Source organism: Gracilinanus agilis, chromosome 2 (assembly GCF_016433145.1).
Source record: "Gracilinanus agilis isolate LMUSP501 chromosome 2, AgileGrace, whole genome shotgun sequence".
Taxonomy (NCBI): Eukaryota; Metazoa; Chordata; class Mammalia; order Didelphimorphia; family Didelphidae; genus Gracilinanus; species Gracilinanus agilis.
The window spans coordinates 648,996,862-649,009,833 of record NC_058131.1 but is presented as its reverse complement, the minus strand read 5'-3'; the positions used below and the strand labels follow the sequence as shown (position 1 = coordinate 649,009,833).

Below are 12,972 nucleotides of genomic sequence, written 5' to 3'. Positions count from 1 at the left end.
TAAAACCATCAACAAACATCATATGCAATGGGGATAAATTAGAAGCCTTCCCAATAAGATCAGGAGTGAAACAAGGATGCCCATTATCACCTCTATTATTTAACATTGTACTAGAAACACTAGCAGTTGCAATTAGAGAAGAAAAAGAAATTGAAGGTATCAAAGTGGGCAAGGAGGAGACTAAGCTATCACTCTTTGCAGATGATATGATGGTCTACTTAAAAAATCCTAGAGAATCAACTAAGAAGCTTGTAGAAATAATCAACAACTTTAGCAAAGTTGCAGGATACAAAATAAATGCACATAAATCATCAGCATTTCTATACATTTCCAACACACTAGAGCAGCAAGAAGTAGAAAGAGAAACACCATTTAAAATCACCCTAGACAATATAAAATACTTAGGAATCTACCTACCAAAACAAACACAGCAATTATATGAAAACAACTACAAAACACTTTCCAAAAAAACACTAGAGAGTGTTCCTTAATATGACAAGTAGTATCTATCTAAAACAAGAGTTAGCATTATCTGTAATGGGGATAAACTACAAGCCTTTCAAATAAGATCAGAGTGTAAAAGTAGGATGTTTATGATCACCTTTACTATTCCATATAGCAGTAGAAATGCTAAGCATAGTAGGACCCCCATTTTACTTGACCTCAACACATGTGAATTTAAGTATACATGATTGGCAATTGAAAAAAATTAAGGCAGAAAAATACATAAAGTAAACATTTTTAATTACATTACAAAATCTGTGCTATTTTTCAAAGTGGTGTGAAGTCCCACAGCAAATTGTCCAATCATGTTCATTCTCAATCTGATAAACATTATATATGTCATTAAATTGTTTTAAACCAAACAATAGCTTTTGAATCAGTCTTTGTCTAGAATTCTCCTTTATAGCATGTTGTGTCTGAGTCAGAGCAGTGCTTCTGTGTTTCATTAATGTTACTTAGTTATTAATAATAGCCCCAAAACATAAGAGTAATGATGATGGTAGCTCTGATAGTCCTAAGAAAAGTTGTGAATGCCATGGTATGTTTGTAAAAATTATTGTTAAATAAGAATTCATTATTATGCACAATTTTCAACTTATGTGAAGGGTCTTAGAATACATTGGTTGAATAAAACAAGATCCTACTATATAGCAATTAGACAAGAAAAAGAAATTGAAGGAATAAGCATAGGCAAAGAGAAATTAAAAAAAAAAATTTCGAATAATCTGGTTTAGTGAGTCAACTAAAAAACCGAAACAACAAACAACTATAGAAAAGTGGCAAGATACAAAATAAATCCAACATATACCATCATCAGTATTTCTGTACATTGTCAACAATGTCTCATAGGACATTTGGTTATTTCCTTATAGTCTTCATGATGAAAACATAAGCAAACAGATCTTCAGGGGGATAATTGTAGCTTACATGCCAACATCCGTTGCAGGGAGTAAATCATCTTTTAAAAAAAAATACAAAATCTTCCTAAATCAACATTTACTTCATTGGAAATGTAGGAGAATGGCTAAAAACTACATGAATTGTTTGTTGTTGCTTTTCAATAACATTCCCCATACATTCTTTAGGAAATCTTAATCAGTCTCTATGTAGAATACCCAGGACCATCTTTTCACTTAGATATAAATTCTTTTATTTGTAACAAGAATATCTCTCCAAGTATAGTGAGTTCCTTGAGGGCAGGAAATGTCATTTTGGTTGTCACCTAGCACAGTGTCTTGCACACAGGTACTTAGTTAACATTTGTTAGACTTAATTGAAATAGTATTATATAATTCAGTTCCAACTCACTAATCGTTGGTCAAAATTCATACATTAAAGTACCAAGTCTAACTTCTATGTGATTGTTAACAAAATCTGCCCCTCTTCCCACTACTTTGACTAGAGAAGGAAACCAAATTGAGGATCATTTTGTAACTGTATGTGTTTCATAGGCCTCTGTGACCCAAACATTTATCATCTAGAGGTCAACCTTCTGTTTGCCTCTGTGTACTAAGGACTAGTCTGGTCCTTAGAAGCCACGGTCCCCTATTAGTAGACCTCTACCAAAAGCCTTTCTACCTGGATAGGACCTATCAGAGCTGTGCTCCACCAACGTGGCTACTGAGAACCCAGGGTCAATGGCATTACTGGGCATGTGCCCCCAAAGTAAAAGACAAAGATCCAACACTTACTGAAATATTGATAGCAGCACTCTGTATGGTTATCAAAGAACTGAAAATAAAGTGAGTCTCTGTGGATTAAGTAATGGTTGAAAAAAACTATGCCTATATTTAATATTCCATGAAGTTTTAAAAAAGACGAATAAATTTAAAGAAACCTGGGAAGATGTATGTGAACTGATGAAGAGCAAAATAAGTGGAACAAAAGAACCTATAAAATGATTACGATATAAAAGATCAATAAAGGAAATTTAACTGTGTAAGGGGAAAATCAATCATTATCACTTTTTTAAAAATCTAATAAAATACATTACTTCCCTAACAGCAGAGAATTGGGGTCTTACTAGGAAAAACTGTTGTAGAATACTATGAGACACTGTCTCTGTATGGGATATTTTTGCTTGTTTTTCTTTGTCAAAAGTGAAAGTTCAATCCGTAGAGGGCAAATGTGGAAAATGACTGTGATATAGTAAAAAAAAATATCAATAAAACATAAGTTAAAAAAATCAGGTTCCATGCACATGTTGATGAGGTACTGAAACAGGAGTTCTGTGGTTGTAATTAAGAGGAAAAAAATATACTCGTAGTTTTTTTAAATATAAGTCAGTAAAACTTGGTTTTTTAATCTATTTCTCAATTCAAGTTAATAAAATTCATTAGCTACATTCATTCAGACCTGAACTAAGCTTTCTATCCCACCTACATTTGAGTAGGTCCTGTCTGCTAACTTATAAGACATGCTGACACATTAAGTTTCTACTTAGGGACTTCAAAAATTCATTTATATATAATGTGTATAAAGCAATTTGTAAAACTTAAAGGTACTATATAAATCTGAGATGCCATTACTATAACTCATAACCAAATATATTGAGTACTAGTACCCACATTGATCAATATTTCTTTTCTTAGCTAAACTGATCTTTTCCTACTTCTCACTTCTTTCTTTGGAACTGCTAATCCTCATTGGTGATGAATAGCAATGAAGGCAACAGTGATATAAAGTACCCCAAATAGACAGAATGTGATGCATATAAACAGCAAGAAAGGCCCAAATGTTGCTACCCTGAGAATGAAGCCACATGAGTGGTTCTTTAAAAAAACAAACAAACAAAAAAACCCTGTAATACATATAAATTGGCTTAGAATAGCACATAATTTAAAAATTCCAGGCACAAAAAATAAATTTAGTTACCAAAGGAAAGTCAGATTAGATCATAGATTAAGAATTTTAAATCTGGAAGAGCCCCTGTTAAAATAGTCTTCATAAATCTATCACCAAAAAAAAATGTTTAATTTTGCTTTTCCCTTTCAGGCAGTTTTTAACCAGATTCCCTCAAATGACAGCAGTAAGGTGGCATCAAAATGAGGACATTCATGCTGATGTCATGACAGAGAGCACAGTATGGTGGAAAGAGCAATGCATTTAGTCATTAGATTAAAATTCTGACCCTGCAAACTTCTACTTGTGTGATATTGGATAAATCGTTTTACATTTCTTAAATCCCAGTTTCCTCAACTGAAAAGTGACAAAGATGGGTTCTAACATCTTCAAGATTCCTTCTAGCTCTAAAATGATGATTTCTCTTGTTCCCCAATCTGCCCTCTAATCTAACTTCATCACTTTTCCACTGCTATTAAGAAGGAAGGCAGAAATCTTGGCTTGAATTTCAGAACAAAGAATGTAAATCTTACCTCCTTTACTCTCCCACCCCCCCCCCCCAGTCAGATTCCTTCCAATACTCCAGGGAAAAGGAAGTATGAAACTGTCCAACCCTAAGTCCTAACACCAAACAGCTGTGAACCAATTCAACCATTCTGGAGAACAATTTGGAAGCATATCCAAAAGGCAATAAAATTGTGCTGATCTAAGAAAAGCCACTACTAGATCTGTATCCCAAAGAGATTCAAGAAAAAGCAAAAGGACCTCCATACACAAATATTTATAGCAGTTCTTTTTGTGGTGGCAAAGAATTGAAAATTGAGAGAATGCCTATCAGTCGGGGAATGGCTGAACAACAAGTAATGGTGTATGATTCTGAGGGAATACTATTGTGCTATAAAAAATGAAGAAGGGAATAGATTCAGAAAAGCCTGGGAAGGTCCAGGAGAGCTGATGCAAAGTGAAGTGAGAACAAAATCAGGAGAATATTATTCATATTAACAGCAATATCGTAATGATCATCAGCTATGAAAGATTTAGTTACTCTGATCAATACATTGAACCAAAACAATTCCAAAGAACTAATAATGGAAATGCTATCCACCTCCCAAAGAAAAGTGATAAAGTCAAGTGTAGATAGAAGCATATTCGTTTTCATTTTCTTTGTTTTTCTTGCTTTTTTTGGGCAACATGGCCAATATGAAAATGTTTACATGACTTCATATGTATAATATGTGAATAATATTTCTTGCCTTCCCAGTGGGTAGAAGAGGGGGTGGATGGTGCAAGAAAATTTGGAAATGGAAATAAAAAATTTTAAACTAAAAAATAATTATATAGGAAAAAAACACTATCAACCAAATCTGTGTTTAGATTTGATAAAAGACAGACCTTGTATTACAGAACTGTATAGCTTTCTCCCACTTCTGACAGTTTTCTTTGGGGCAGCTGGGTGGCTCAGAGGGGCAGCTGGGTGGCTCAGTGGATTGAGAGCCAGGCCTAGAGACTGGAGGTCCTAGGTTCAAGTCCGGCCTCGGACACTTCCAGCTGTGTGACCTTGGGCAAGTCACTTGACCCCTATCACCCACCCTTACCACTCCTGGGCTAAGGACCCGGATGAAAAAGGAGGAGGGTTGGGCGTGGGGCTAGCAACCCCACCCTGTAAAAACTACATCTGCTAAAGAAACTGCAACCTAAAGTAGGGGCAGCTGGGCTAGCTCAGTGGATTGAGAGCCAGGCCTAGAGACGAAAGGTCCTAGGTTCAAATCCGGGCTCAGACACTTCCCAGCTGAGTGACCCATTGCCTACAGGTTGTGGCCCTATGCTCCTAGAATGGAGTCCCAGGATAAAAAAAAAAAAAAAAAATAGCTTTCTACAAAATTCTGTCTCCAATTCTGGTTTAAAGGGGGTAAAGTGATATAGCTATAGGCCTCCACTCATCTATAGCCTCTCCTTTTGGCAATTTCAAAACAAGTAACACTGAAAGCCTGCTGTCTTTAGCACTTCTTGTCAGGTATCACCAGCTGAACCAGGTTTGGAACACAAAGGAAAAAATAGTCAGGGTGACAATTATTAATATAACTAAAGAGTGAATGTGAATAATGGAAGGCACAGAGAGTGAAGGAAAACAGTGAAAAACAGACTGGAGGTTGAGTGCAACTGGCAGATGTTCTCTGAGGAAGGACACTCCAGGACTCTCCAAATGGAAGTTTTGCTGCTGCCTCTGACTACAGAACTTCTCTTGTATCTAAGGCTCTGAAAACTGGGGTTTCTCTCACATTCAATAAGTACTTCAGGGTTACATCTTGCTGGGTTCATCAATAAGTGGCTTCTAAATGCTCCCTCCTCCCCCAAGTAACAGCAGTCTTCACAGAGGACAGTTTGGTCTCTCCCCTTGAAGGCTAGTAGGAATCTGCAATATATACAGCAATTCCATAACTAGCAAGAACTTCAAACTATATTTTAGGACAATGGTTCTCAAACTGTGATCCACTGGCTTACATCAAAGGATTTCTTGTGGTATTTAAGTTGAAGATATCAAAATTTCTATTCTTTTATTTCTGGCATGAGCTCATTTATTTCTGATATCTATCATTTGTGCCTCATCAAAAGCATGTCAGCATTTTTTCAGTTTATTGAGGGCTTAGGGTTGCATTTGTTAGGGTTTTCTGGCTTTATTTTTACTGTGTAAGCACAAGTGGGTAGCAGAAAAGATTAGTGGAAAAGATTCTGCCCTCAGTGAAATGATCCAGATTAAAAATATTGAGAACTACTAGTTAGAAGGCTCTATTTCCTATTCTAGCTCCTAATTCTCTCAATTACAATGGAAAGGGAATGGGGAGGAATCATGTGAAGAAACTAATTCTTTGAGAACTACTGAAACATCATAATCAACAAGTATTTGTTGCCTATGGCTGGTTAGTTCAGTTTGATAATGAAGTCAGGGTCATGAGTTCAATCCCCCTGTTGGCCAATTAGCCTTGCTCTATTCCTTATTTCCACTTTCAGAGTGTGCACTCCTAACCCCAGCCAGCAAATGTCTACATCGGTCACAAGAGGAACTAGGTGAAAAGAGCATAGATGGATTAGCCAAATTCACCACCACTACTTGAAAAACAATCAAAGTGAATGCCCTACTGATAGCAGGTCAGTAACAACATCTTCATAACCAGTTGACATATGGGTTATTCAATATTTATTGAGGCCCCACTGTATACCATTTGGTATTAAAAGTGAGACTGCTTTATTACCCTTCCGAAGAAGGCAAGATATCTCAGAAAAAAACAACAGCATTCACAGAAGAAAGGTCTAAAGGAAAATCTAAGTAAATCCACTAGAGCACACAAAGTAGATGTGGATGGAAATAATACTCTATTCCTTAGTCTTTGTGTACAAGTACATTATAGGGAAAAAATAGCACACTATTCCTGATTCATCCTATGAGTGAAAATGCAGCTGGGAAGAGAGAGATGTATTGACAGGAAACCAAAGTAGATATGAAGGAACCTTTTCCAAACACCTGATTCTGTATACATCAGGACATATAAATACAGAATTAGTTTCCCTATCCTTAGGCCTTCCTCTACCCACTCCTATTGTCAGAAACCCCTAATAGTCCAAAACAGAAACCTAATTTCTCCTCTTCGTCTATTCAAATCATCCTCTTCTATTTGACATTCACACTTAGCCATATTCAATCTGTCCCCTAGTTGATAATTCCTGGTTTTAGTAGGGAGAAAGAGAATTAAAGAGGAGAGTACATCCTCTTCTTCTTCAACTTCAATCTACCAGATTGTGTCGGAAAGTATTACACCTTCATGTCAGATTTTTTTTTCCCCAAACTTCAAGGCAAGAATTCTTTACGTGTATAAAAAGTCATTATACTGCTACTTCAAGTTATAATGTACGATTAAGATAATCACCCTGTTTCTACAGGTCATGAAAGTACCTGTCGACAGTCCCATTTGTAAGAAATAGAGAGAAAGCAGCATTCCACACAGGGTAAGCCCACCATGGTTAGACTGCAAAGATCCTGAATTTTGCTGGTTTGAGGGCAGTCAAGGTCAAACTTCATCTAACACTTAATAGGTGGGCTTCAAGAGCTGCTCTGCTCAAAAGTTTATCACTCTACTTGTACAAACTGTAGGATGGAAATTCTCAATAGAGTGAAATGGTCATCTAACCCTTCCCTGATGCAGAATGATATAAATATAGAGTAAATAAAGAAGACTAGGAGTCAGGAAAACCTGGGACATAAGCCAACCGAGACCTTATTTACTGGGTATTTGAGCTTGAGCAAGTCACTTAACTTCTCTTGAGGCTTAGTTGCCCAATTTGGAAAATGAAAATAACAGTACCTACCTCAGAGTGTTGTTGTAGGAAATGAAAAATTATAAAGCACTACAAAAACTTTAAGTACTCTATATAGGTGTATCATTATCAATCATTTTTTAAATTAAATGAAACACTGAGGACCCCAAAGTGACTAAAGACATTCAGCTAAGAGTATCATCACAATCCATATAAGTCATCAGCATTTCTTTATATCACCAACAAAGCCCAGCAAAAAGAGATAGGAAAAGAAATTCCATTTAAATTAGCTCTAGATAATATAAAATACTTGGGTGTCTACCTGCGAAGATAAACCCAGGAATTATATGAACACAATTAAAAAATACTTTTCACAAAAATAAAGTCAGATCTAAACAACTTGAAAAATATTAATTGGTCATGTATTGTTTAGTCAATATAATAAAAAATGACAATCCTACCTAAATCAATCTACTTATTCAATGCCACAAGAATCGAATTGCCCAAAAATTATTTTACAGAACTGGAAAGATAATAACAAAATTCATCTGGCAAAACAAAAGATCAAGATCATCAAGGGAATCAATGAAAAATATGTGAAAAAAGATGGCTTAAGAGTACAGATCTCAAACTGCATTACAAAGTTTTAATCATCAATTGGTACTGGCTAAGAAACAGAGCAATAGATAGTGGAATAGATTAGCTGCAACAATACATAGTAGCAAATGGCCATAATTACTTAGTGTTTGATAAATCCAAAGATCCAAGTTTCTGGGACAAGAAATCATTATTTGACAAAAACTGCTGGGAAAACTGGAAAAAGGAATGGCATACACCAATACCTCACATTCTATATCAAGATAAGGTCAAAATGGATACAAGATTTAGACATAAAAGATGCTACCATTAGCAAATTACAGGCACAAATAATAGTCTACTTGTCAAATCTATAGATAAGGTAAGAATTTATGATCAAAAATGAGATAGAAAGCATTATAGGATATAAAATGGATAACTTTGATTATATTAAATTAAAACCTTTTTGCACAATCAAAACCAATGCAAACAAGATTAGAAGAAAAGGAAAAAGATGGGAAATTTTTTTATAGCAAGTATCTCTGGTAAAGGCCTTATTTCTCAAATAGAGAACGGAGTCATATTTATAAGAATACAAATCATTCCTCAATTGATAGTCAAGGGATATAAATAGGCAGTTTTCAAATGAAGAAATCAAGTCTATATATAATCCCATGAAAAATACTCTTTATTAGAGAAATGCAAATTAAAACAATGCTATGGTTCTACCTCATACCTCTCAGACTGGTCAATATGACAGAAAAGGAAGATAATGAAAGCTGGAGGGAAGGTGGTGGCAAAATTGAGACACTAATGCACTGCTGATAGAGTTGTGAACTAATCCAACCATTCCAGAGAGCAGTTTGTAACTAAGCCCAAAGAGCTTTAAAACTGCATACCCTTTGATCCAGTAATCCCACTATTAGGTCTGTATCCCAAAAAGATTTTTTTTTTTAAAGGGAAAAGGACCTATTTGTACAAAATATTTGTAGCAGATCTTTGGGTGGCAAAGAACTGAAAACTGAGAAGATGTCCATCAATTGAGGAAAGGCTGAACAAGCTGTATATGATTGTAATGGAATACTGCTGTGCTATAAGAAATGTGACAAGGATGATTTAAGAAAAATGTAGAAAAACCTACAAAAACGGATGCAAAGTGAAGCAAGCAGAACCAGAAAATTGTACAAAATAGCAACTATATTATTTGATGAACATTTATGAATGACTTGGCTATTCTTACCAATATAGTGATCCAAGATAATCCTCAAGGACTCATGATGAAAAATGTTATTTGCCTCTAGAGAAAGAACTGATGAAGTCTGAATGCAGACTGATACACACTATATTTCCCTTTATTTCTTTACTTTTCTTTAGTTTGAATTTGCTTTCGACTTCCAGGTTAAAATGGCTACAGAGCAGTTGCAGAACTTTTACCCTCCCCACTACAGACCTGTAGGATACCTCAAAAGAACAAAAAGGCCAAGTACAGATGGGAGAAGGGACTCCACAATAGGGCACAGCATGGAAGGTATGTGGGATTTGGGCATTTCCACGCTATAAGGGGGTAAATTAGCTCTCACCAAAAAGTGAGCTGATCAAACCGTCCCCCACCCCACTTACGGGGCAGGATTCATGGCTAGCACCCTAGAATTAAAGCAGTGGGGAACAACTTCTAAGTTCTTGGCAGTGGATCAAGAGCACCCCTGAGAGCAGCTAGACCTGAAACCCCAGGAGGCTGAAGAGTGCACACCTTGGGCTCAGAAAGGGGAGTGGGGCTGGGGTGGCATACAGCAGAAACCATGCTAGGACTCAAAAAGTAGCCTCAGGCAAAAACCCACTTAGTAGCTCCATACACAGAGAACCTGCCCTCTTCACCCAGACTTTGAAGAGAAGCAAGAAACAGCAGAGTAATGGCTAGCAATGCTCAAGAAAACCCAACCAACAAAAGAAACAAAAAAAAAAAGCATTAACTCTAGATAATTTTTACATAGAAAATGGATTTGCTTTCACCAAATGCCTAATATGGAAAGATATTTTACACTAGTACACATGTAAAATTTTTAATGGATTGCATGACATCTCAAGGAGTGGGGAGGGAAGGGAAGGTGAGAATTTGGTTCAAACTTCTAAAAAAACCTCAAAGTTAAAAAATTAGGGTTTTTTATGTAATTGAAAAATAAAAAATTGAAGTTAAAAAACAAAAGGTATTATCACCCTTCCTATTAGTAAATGGTATTGGTATTTCCAAAGAGAAATAGGAAATTAAATTTCAGCAAAATTATTTATGTGGGGCTTTTCTGCTCTATGTACAAGACTGTACTCTTTAACCATATTTTAATTATTTTCCAATCAATGACTTCATAAATAGTCAGTTTTACTAACATTACCCATTAAGATTCCTAACCATCACTAGAAGTCCAAAAACTGTGCTTTATTGATAAAGAAACTAAAGGGGGCAGCTGGGTAGCTCAGTGGGTTGAGTCAGGCCCAGAGACTGGAAATCCTGGGTTCAAATATGGCCTCAGACACTTCCCAGATGTGTGACCCTGAGCAAGACACTTAACCCCCATTGCCTAGCCCTTACCACTCTTCTGCCTTGGAACCAATACACAGTATTGATTCCAAGGTGGAAGGGTTTAAAAAAAAAAAAAGAAAAAAGAAAGAAACTAAAACAGAAACATGTGACCGGTTACCCTATCCTGTAGTGAGTCAGAAAAGAAAATAGATTAGAATTATATTTATGTTCAGTGCTTTAAATATGAGGTTTATATGGTGCAAATCAGTCAGGATAGGTGACAATAAGCCTGATACCTAAGCTGCAAGGGCATATATTATGAGATGGCAACTTAATATAATCAATACTATCCACAAAAACAATTTCCCAGAACCTAGGGGGTACCTAATATAGAAAGGTAAACTGGAACATACTTATGTATATAAAACAATTTGAGAAGAATTTAAAACAGGGAACAGTTAAGTACTAAGTACTGTCCTAAAGGTAAGTGTATTAAAGAATTCAGAGGAGATGAGGACTCCTGCACAGTTTCAAAGAAGCAGAACTGGATCTGAACTTTTAAGGAGGATTTGGCTATGGGAAAAGGAGAAGGTGTATGGGAAAGCATTAAAGGAATAAACAAAGGATAAAAGGAAAAATTAACATGGCCAGTGGGAAACAACCAGGAGGCTACAGCCAGACAAGAAAAGAAAGCACAGAGGGAAATAGAGAAGTTGATATTCAAAAGCTTAAACTGGCCTAAGAGTGCCTGCCAAAGACAGTGATAAGTGTTTTATTTTTTAAAAAGAGAAATCCGGGGGTTCTAAACAAGTTGGATTGAGGAGAGGAATCTGGAAGAATAGAGAATAGAAATTAAAAATTTGCACCTTTGAGAGCATTGCACAAGAATAAATTAGACCTGGATTCCACCAGAGCTGAATTCAAATCCGAACTCTAACTTTTCCTGGTATAGCCAAAATCAATTCATCTCTGCCTACTGCAGCTTCTTCTTCTGTAAAATGGGGATAATAATGCCACCTACCTCTCTGAGGTTTTTGAGAGGACCGAATAAGAAAAACTTGTAAAATGCCTGGCACATAACAGGGTTTAATAAATGCTAGTTTTTCCCTCCCCCTTTCCCCTTAATCTGACACAATAGACATACGAGGAATCAAAACTGGATTCTAGCCACATGCTACCACTAATAATTTCTCAGCGCGGGACCTCAGTTTCCCAAAATATAAAAGAAAGGCAGGGATGGAGTTGGGGCGATTTTTTCGATCTTTCATATCTGACATTCTATGGACTCCATCAAACAGATGGACCAGGATGTAGCTGCTGCTGCTTCAGGAAAGCGCAGCTGTAGGGGAACGACCCGGGGATTGGGGGCGCGAGAAAAAGGTAGGGGTTGGGTGGAGTCTGGGGGAGGGGAGGGAGCCAGAGAAGAAGCTAACCATATCCCGGAATGGTCCTACAGGGGCGCCGTCTGGGCAGATAAAGGCGACACAGAGCCCGGGTAGGCCGAACAAGCTGGGAGGGAGGAGTGAAAGAGCGGAGGAGACGGCACCTCCGCAGCGCGACGCCCCGAGGGAATGTGCAGAGGGGGCTGGGTGGAGAGAAGCAGAGGGCACCGCCCTCTTCTCTTCCTCTCAGCCGTAACCTCCGCCCGGGGCCTCTCCCCCACCCCACGGCGTCACGTGAGGCGGAAAGCGCTCCTCACCCTCGGGGGAGGGGAATCGAGGAGCCAACTTCCGAAACTTAGGGGGAAAACAGAGTCTCAGCCCCGGGCTGGAAGGGACGAGAGGAGAAGACAGAACCGAGAGAGAAGAGGTCCGTTCTCCCCCCCACCCCACGCTGGGTGTGTGTGTGTGAGGAAGTGGGGTCGAGGGGGCAGGGCATTTACCCGGCGGCGCCAGCCATCTTCGCCGCTTCCGTAGGCTCCTCCGCCGGCGCGCGCGCTTCCGCTCGCGCCACCGTCGAGCGGGCCGGCCCTAAGTCCCTGGCCCCGCCCTCTTTGCTCCGCGCGGTCTGCTGGGAATTGTGGTCCCTGCTGAGGAGGCGGAGAGAGAAAAAACTCCAAATGAGGCGAGGCAGGAAACTCACGCTAAAATCCCACCTTCTACGTCCTTCAGCTGTTTATCCTCTACGTATCTTGTTTGTACGTAGTTCTTTGCACGTTGTTTCCCCTTTAGAGTTTGAGCTCTATGAGAGCAGGCGCTGTAGTCTACCTTTTCTTTGTAGTTCTG

General features: G+C 38.0%; 1 protein-coding gene across 1 annotated transcript in view; it reads right to left on the bottom strand.

Moving 5' to 3' along the window:
- Window positions 1-12,684, bottom strand: part of R3HCC1L (R3H domain and coiled-coil containing 1 like) — a 113,334-nt gene extending 100,650 nt beyond the window's left edge. Inside the window, exon 1 of the mRNA XM_044665746.1 lies at window positions 12,630-12,684. The gene's annotated coding sequence lies outside the window, so the exon portion shown is untranslated. The remainder of the gene's footprint in view (window positions 1-12,629) is intronic.
- Window positions 12,685-12,972: the final 288 nt, after the last annotated feature.